At 35.6% G+C, this 8477-nt stretch overlaps 1 pseudogene; it reads left to right on the plus strand.

Moving 5' to 3' along the window:
* The first annotated feature begins 220 nt into the window (after window positions 1-220).
* On the plus strand, window positions 221-8169 carry LOC133822938 (TATA-binding protein-associated factor BTAF1-like; annotated as a pseudogene).
* Window positions 8170-8477: the final 308 nt, after the last annotated feature.

Raw genomic sequence — 8477 nt, forward strand, 5'->3', positions numbered from 1 at the left:
TGTCCTTAAAAATGTTTATGAAGTTTTTAGGACACTCATTAAGAATCCTGAAAAAACACAATTTAGGACTCACAATGAATATGCTAAAAAAAAAGTATGCGAGTCCTCAAAAGTTCTTGGTTGAAAAATTAGAAATGATGACTTTTTAGGACTACTAAAGTGAGTCCTAAAAAAAATATTGTCTTTAAAATTGTTAGTAAAAGGGACTTCATTTTTTTTCGAAAATTAGGGGTCAAAATTGTTCAGCACAAAATAACAGAGTAGAAAACTCAAAATAACACAAAGACAAGAAATCTCAGTCACATTTGGGGATTTAGGTTTGGTCACATTTGGGGATTTCTGTAGGGCTTGCTGGACGGAGGAGCGTGGGTGAACGATGGCTGGTGGGTGGTGAACGGCGACGAAGGAGGCGAGCAGCAAGCGTCGGCTCTCGGGACCCAGGGAAATCTTCTTCGACATCATGGATTCTCGGCTCCTGCATCTCGGTTTGCGGCGGCGGCGCTGGTTCTCGGCGGAGGCACGGGTTCTCGACGGCGTTGGTTCTCGGCAAAGGGTTCCCGTTCACATATGGTCCATGCCCAGCAAGTTTTCTTTTTAATTTTTTTAAATATTACATTATAAATATTTATATATATATCATAAATAAATAAATATATATATATATACAGCAACATGTTTTTTCTTTGGTTTTCTTTCTAATTTTGATCTGCCGCACAGGTCTTCTTCTGTTCCTGTGGATCGAGAAAGGTCTGTATAATTGTTTATTTTGTTTTTTATTTAATGGGTCTTGTTTGATATTTTCCACTGCCTGATTCTGTTCTTGGTTTTGTAGATGTCGGTGGGTCAGTGGTGGATTTGAGTTTTTTTTCAATTATGTGCAAAACAATTGTCTATTGGCTATATTTGTTCAGATTGTCATATATAATATCCCCTTGCAAAAGAAATAGCTTCTTGAATTTTGATTTTGGAAATCTTTACTATTCTTCATGTCATGTTAGATTTTATTGCTTCCACTACCCTGTAGTCCATATGCACTTTGCAAAGATAAGACATGTGAGAAGGAGATCTGAAGACTTTGTGGTTTATCTTGTTAAAAATTGAAACTTGTTTGATGATGTTTATTCTGGATTCTCTTGTCTTCATTGTGCTGTTTTCTTTATTTGATTTATCACTAGAATGAAATTATTGTGCATAAACTGTGACTGTTTTCTAAGTTTAAGATACCATTATGCTCTGGTTTACTAATGATATGGTACTTAATTTGATTGGTTTGAAAAGTGGCAGATATTTGGCTGAGTTACTGGGAGAAAGGCAGAAGTTGGTGCCATTCATTCAAATTTTGCCTCACTGTAACAGACTTATTAGTCAAGGTTTATGAATTCTTCAAGTTTATTACATTTGAGATAGTTGTTTCTTACTATATCTTGTGCCAGCTTTTAGTCTTTTAGTGATCATTTATGTTTTGTTTTCTTGTGCTCTTTAAGCAACCCCTTATGTGTTTTTGTTAAAAAAAGACTTTGTGAATCTTTGGTTTCTCAAGCATACATGATCAACCTAATTTGGATTTGCATCTCATATGGGCATTCTAAAAGTTGGCTTCTCTCTCTCTTGATTATTTTATGATTTTGCATATTCGGTATCTGAAAAAGAATTGTAGGGTTACTGCAGCAAAGAGTTAATGGTTGAGGTGAAATATGTGATATTTAATTGTGTCGCACCCACAATAGATGACACATATTTAAAGTGTGTTAATATTACACGTACACACACAAGTACGCACACACGCACACACACAAAAGATATATTCCTTTTTTGCATGCTGTACTGATATATGCCAATAACAATTGTACAGCGTAAACAAGTTCTTTGGTACTTAAGGTCATCTGTTCTATTGGTTGTAAGTTGATGTATGCCACGAAGTGTTTAGTTTGTGAACCTGACAAACAATCTTCTTGTTTCACACATTTTGTGCTCAAACCGTACCTTTTTGTTTATGCCATCACAGAAATTAGACGGGTATCAGGAGGTTTCAATCCAAGTTTTGTTACCAACAAATCTACTGTAATTATTATTATTGTCATTCGAACTGTGACTGCTATTATTAATATAGTTATCATTATAATTCTTTCTTTTGAGACTTTTTCAGTTGCTGCTGCAATTAATTTCTTATTTTGGCTTAATATCATGTCATTATTTGTTTATCTTCTAAAATGATATTGTCTGACCTTTAATTTCAGTCTGGGAAGTTCGGCATGGTAGTGTGATGGCTTTGAGGGAAATTTTAACCCATCAAGGAGCTTCTGCTGGAGTATTTATGCCTGACTTGAGCTTGGATGGTGCACAGTTTTTTCAATTAGAAGATGAATTTGTATCACATAGAATGAAGAGAGAGAGAGAGAGAGATTGATTTGAATATGCAAGGACCAACAGATGAGTTTGAACCAAACATGAAAATGCCGAAGTTTACTGATGTGTCATCTCCATGGGTGGATACAATGACTGTTGCCAACATAGATTGTAACTCTGACATCAATATAAAGGTTGAAGATGGTAGTATGTGTGATTTGCTTGCTGAGCCAATTACTAAGTTGTCCAACCTTAGCTCTGTTAAGGTGGAGTCAGATTCTCACCTTGACACTACATTGTATTCAACTAAAGAAGATACTACATTGTATTCAAATAAGGAAGTAACTGAGACAGCCATATTCGAGGACTCCTCCAGCATTAAGGAAACAGATGTGATGAAAAATATATTTGAAAATTCTGAGCTGATGAACTGGATTAAATTGGCTAGGCATTCTTGGCTTAAGAACTGCCAATTTCTTCAAGAATGTGCAATCCGCTTCCTGTGTGTTTCGTCATTAGACCGGTATGCTGTTTGTTTTAACTTTAGCTCATTGTATTAAATATATTCTAGTTATCATAACCGTTCTTTTTTTTTTTCGTAGCATGCTTCTCATTGGGATCTTCCATGCCTACTCTAATAATACATTTTACTTTTGTATTGTTTAATTGCAGTTTTGGAGATTATGTATCTGATCAGGTTGTTGCACCAGTGCGGGAAACCTGTGCTCAGGCATTAGGTGTAGTTTTCAAGTACATGCATCCCACTTTACTACATGAAACATTGACTATCTTGCTGGAGATGCAGGTAAATTTCATGTAAGCTCATGCTTTTTTGTTCTTTAAGTGCAGGTTTCTTTGTTTTTCGATGTTCCATTGATAACATTTATTATGCTTCTGATATTTCTTTATGTTCAGTTTAGACCAGAATGGGAGATTCGCCATGGAAGTCTGTTGGGTATCAAGTACTTGGTGGCTGTAAGGAAGGTAAATATTTGTGTCTAGAATTTAGTGATAATGTAGCTATGCTAGAATGAAATTTTTTTCACACATTGGTTGATGAGACATCGTGATGTTACTTTTAGTCTTTTCTTTTTCTCCAATAGCAATTGGGTAGATCACCAAACTATAAAGTAAGAAGATATTTGACTGATGTCTTGCCATGCCATGTAACATTGCACAGTCATATGATATTTACCCAATTTGCATAAATACACCACAAAGGTGACAGAAACTGAATGAACAGGAGGAAAGACTGAAGTTGATAAGATATCATCTACAGTTGCAGAGAATGATAGGGAGCCATCATAAATTACATCTAGAGATTCCATTCTTTTTGTAGATCATAAAAGGATAAAACATTAAAATCCTTAGAATCAAAGATTCACTAAGTTACCCAAAATTTAAAAAATTCTCAAATGTTCATCAACTCATTTTTTTTTCACACCCTGGAAATTTTGATACTTTCTTTCGAGGCAGAGTTGCCAGCAAGTTTCTTATATATATATATATATATTTGTGTGTGTGTGTGTGTATCTATATAAATTAAGCAGAACTAAAAGGAATACATAAAACAATTCAGTATTAGATGCCAAATAAGTCAAATTGAGGTCTCACCGTTGTTTTATCCAGCTCCAATTGACATGGTTGGATTCTACAGAAACACAAGAACGAATTGAAGAGCATGTGATGACAGGGAATAGATTGTTGTACAATTTAAAAATCTAGCTTATGGTGGGTGCATTATAGTCTTTAAGTTGAAATGAAGGTACTCTTGAAAAATGAATTTTGGAGTATGCTTCCATTGTATCTTTGGTTGCCTGTAAATTTTGCATTTAGTATGCGTATGATTAATTGAAATTATAAAGTAACCTGAACCATGCATCTTGATGACAGATGTCAACTTTAAAATATTCTTCTGAGATCTGGGTAGAAAATTTGGAATGTGATAATGGTTCTATCAGTAAAGGGAATTAGATGCTAATGATTATGCTGAGATGTATACTAAATTGGAGGGAGGCAGGAGGATATCAAAGCTGTGGACAGCATCGTGCTATTTTTGGGCTATATGGCTTCAAAGGAACTGCAGAAAAATATGAAGGGAGAGAAGAATCAGCAGAAAGGCTATGGGAGAAGCTTAAATTTTGGGTTGCAACTTGGGTTTATAAAGCCATAGACTTCGAGGGGATATCTTTTCTAGACCTTAGTAGAGAATGGGATTTTTTTTTTTTTTTTGTATTAGAATGGTTTCGATTTGTGCTAAGATGTTGTTTTATCTTTGTTTTTGGTTGTTATGAGGTCATTTCTGATCTCTATTTCTTTGAATATTTTTTACATTCAAAGTTTGAAAAGGAAAAAAAAAAAATTATGCTGAGACGTTAGGGAGAGCAGATTAACAGCCTAGCAAGGTATAGATCTTCATAGAACACTGTCTCTCCTGACATTGTAAACCCAAGCTACTGATGCTCTTTTCACATTTAATTGATAAAATCTTGAATCACTGTAACTGTACTGAGTGATTTACGATTTAATAATTTAGCATTCAGGTATATGGATTAAGGGGTGCATACAACAATGATGTTAATCTATAATCAAGTTTTTGTGTGTTCCTGTGTTTTTTTTGTTTATGAATTTCTCTGATTTGTCTATTAGGAGATGCTTCATGAATTGCTTGGACGTGTTCTCCCCGCATGTAAAGCTAGGCTGGAGGACCCTGATGATGATGTTCGAGCTGTTGCAGCTGATGCTTTGATACCAACAGCAGCTGCAATTGTTAGTCTACAGGGTCAGACATTGAATTCCATAGTGATGTTACTATGGGATATATTACTTGATTTGGATGATTTGAGTCCATCTACCAGCAAGTAGCTTTCATTAATTTAATATCATTAATCTTTCTCTTTTGCTTCTGATTTCTGTTGTATTATTGTATGTAAGTTATGTACCTAGCTTACCAGAAAAATAAGAGAGAAGGGAAATCTTCAAATCCCTGCTAGAGTTCCTCTAATAAATACTTTTTTTTTCCTTGAATGACTGGTTAATACTCATGCTTGGTTGTGATATTATTTCACTTTTCTGTATTCTTTTCTAACGCTTCAATACTTTAATTAATTAGTTCGTAATTTAAGATTTTTGAAGAACTTGCGATCCACTTGCAGTGTGATGAATTTGTTAGCGGAAATTTATTCCCAGGATGAAATAATTCCAAAAATGTTGGGAAGGTCTAAAGACAGCCAAGAATTTGATCTAAATGAGGTAGGCTTCATTGATGATAGTACTGGAGGAGTGAGTATGCAGGAGAATCCTTTTATGTTAGCAACATTGGCTCCGCGTTTATGGCCATTTATGAGACATAGTATAGCATCAGTCCGTTATTCAGCTATTCGCACTTTGGTAAATTTCTCTATGCTCTAATCTATTTATTATGGATGCATGGATTTGTTTTGAGAAACATGTTCAACAAGGGTAGTTTTGCCTAGGATTTTTCCAGTATTTTTTTTGTATGTTTGTCCATTTTATAGTGCTGTGCCAGGAATCTACATTTTTTATTTTTTTTGTTTTTTCTAATAGTTTTCTGTGTTTTATTTGTGTAGGAGCGACTGCTTGAAGCTGGATATAAAAGAAACATTTCCGACTCTTGTAGTTCTTCATTTTGGCCATCATTTATACTTGGTGATACCCTTAGAATTGTCTTCCAGAATTTGTTGTTGGATTCAAATGACGAAATTTTGCAATGTTCTGAGAGAGTTTGGAGACTCCTTGTTCAGGTTTTTAGAATTGTCTTAGCATTATTTTCCATGGTTTATAGATTGCTTACTTTAGTTATGTCGGTCTCATTCAATTAACTTTACATTGGTTGATTCTAGTCTCCAAAGGAGGACCTGGAAATTGCTGCAAGGTCATACATGTCTTCTTGGATTGAGCTTGCAAGTACTCCATATGGTTCAGTGTTAGATGCTACAAAAATGTTTTGGCCAGTTGCCCTTCCACGGAAAAGTCATTTTAGAGCAGCAGCTAAAATGAGAGCTGTAAATCTTGAAAACGAATCTCATAGAAACATCCCCTTAGAATCTACAAATGGAGCTATTCCACACGAGAGAATAAGAGATGCTTCCATTAATCCTGTTAAGATAATTGTTGGCACTGATGTGGAAATGTCAGTCACTCGTACCCGAGTGGTCACAGCAACAGCATTGGGCAATTTTGCATCTATGTTGGAAGAAGGGTCCACACAATACGTTGTTGATCCATTATCGAGTGCACTGACCTCTATGTCTGGCGTCCAGCGGCAGGTAATGCTATATTTTTTCTAGATTAATGGGATCTGCAAGTTATGTCCTCCCTTTCTTTCTCTCCTCATGTTCCCTTTAATATTTAACAACTTCACATTCTCTGCAGGTGGCATCTATGATTCTTATTTCTTGGTTCAAAGAGATAAAAAGCGGGGGCTCAAATGAAAATCAAGGAACTACGTCAAGTTTTCCCAATCATCTTAGAAATTGGTTGTTGGACTTGTTGGCATGCTCTGACCCTACATTCCCTACTAAAAATTCGCTTCTACCTTATTTAGAGCTTTCAAGAACCTATTCTAAGATGCATGGTGAGGCTAGTCAGTTATTACATACTATGGAATCATTGGGTATGTTCGATAACTCGTTATCAATTACAAAGCCTGAATGTGAAACTTTGAGTGTGGATGATGCAATAAGTTTTACATCCAAAGTTCCAGCCTTGTGTAATGATAATGTTGGGAATGAATCTGTTGGACATCTTGAGGATATGGAGTCAGCAAGACAACGACTTCTTACAACTTCAGGGTATTTGAAATGTGTGCAGGTACTTTCAAGAATTGACCGTTCCTTTGTAATGCAGAAATATAAAACTTTGTTTCATTTTATATACATGTACGCATATCGAATTCTCAGATTAATTCTTTCTAAATTGTAATTCATTTGATTACTCATCTTCTGCTTCCAATTTTTCCATGAGCTTTAGTTGCATACAAGCAGTTTTTGCATCATCCTTTCTCTCATACATGCTCATTTTTTTTTGCTTTCTGGAATGGGTATGCAGATTAATCTCCACGTTTCAGTCTCTGCCCTTGTTGCTGCAGCAGTTGTTTGGATGTTGGAGCTTCCCGCACGACTTAATCCAATTATCTTGCCTCTAATGGCTTCAATCAGAAGAGAACATAATATTTCTTAATTTTTTTTGAAGGAGGAGAGATTGCAAGAGAAGGCTGCTGAAGCACTTGCAGAACTAATTTATTATTGTATTTCGCGTAAGCCTAGCCCAAATGATAAATTAATTAAGAATGTGTGTAGTTTAACATGTATGGATCCATGCGAGACACCTCAGGCTGTAGTTATTGGCTCCATGGAAATTATTGATGATCAAGATCTTCTTTCCTTTGGGACTGCCACTAACAAGCAGAAAACAAAGGGTCAGATGATAGCTGGTGGTGAAGACCGGTCGAAGGTTGAGGGCTTCATTGGCAGACGAGGGTCTGAACTTGCATTGAAGCATCTCTGTGACTACTTTCACACCAAGAGACTACTTTCATAAGCCTATTGGGGGGGGTCTAAGAGGCTTGCTAGAGTTACTTTTTGAAATCATAGCTAGAGTTTCTTGAGCGGATGAGTCATAGCTAGAGTAACTTTTGAAATCAGAATTAAAAAAATATACTAATTGTAGTTTTTAGTTAACACTTACATAGTTATTCTAAGTGAGTTCTATATTCCATGTGAGTTAGCACTTATATATTTTGATATTGTAATTTTTAGAGTTGGAACATATTGAGTTCTATTGATTTTGTTTGCCTGTTCATTCTGTCTGAACTATGTTGTAATTACACAGGAAATTATAAATGAATATAGTGGTTGAAAATAGATAAATGAAAAAAATTCTCATATTCTATATGGGACGTCGGCCTCCACAAAACTGTCGTCTTATGTATTGCCGGGACGATGCTTGCACATAAATTGTCATCTCATGTACTGCAGGAGGACGATGCTTGAGTAGGAACTGTTGTCTCATTTACTGCCATGGATGACACTTGCACAGAAACTGTCGTCTCATGTACCACAATAGACAACGTTTGTATAGGAATCATCGTCTCATGTATGACAGGAGAT

Source organism: Humulus lupulus, chromosome 3 (assembly GCF_963169125.1).
Source record: "Humulus lupulus chromosome 3, drHumLupu1.1, whole genome shotgun sequence".
Classification (NCBI taxonomy): Eukaryota; Viridiplantae; Streptophyta; class Magnoliopsida; order Rosales; family Cannabaceae; genus Humulus; species Humulus lupulus.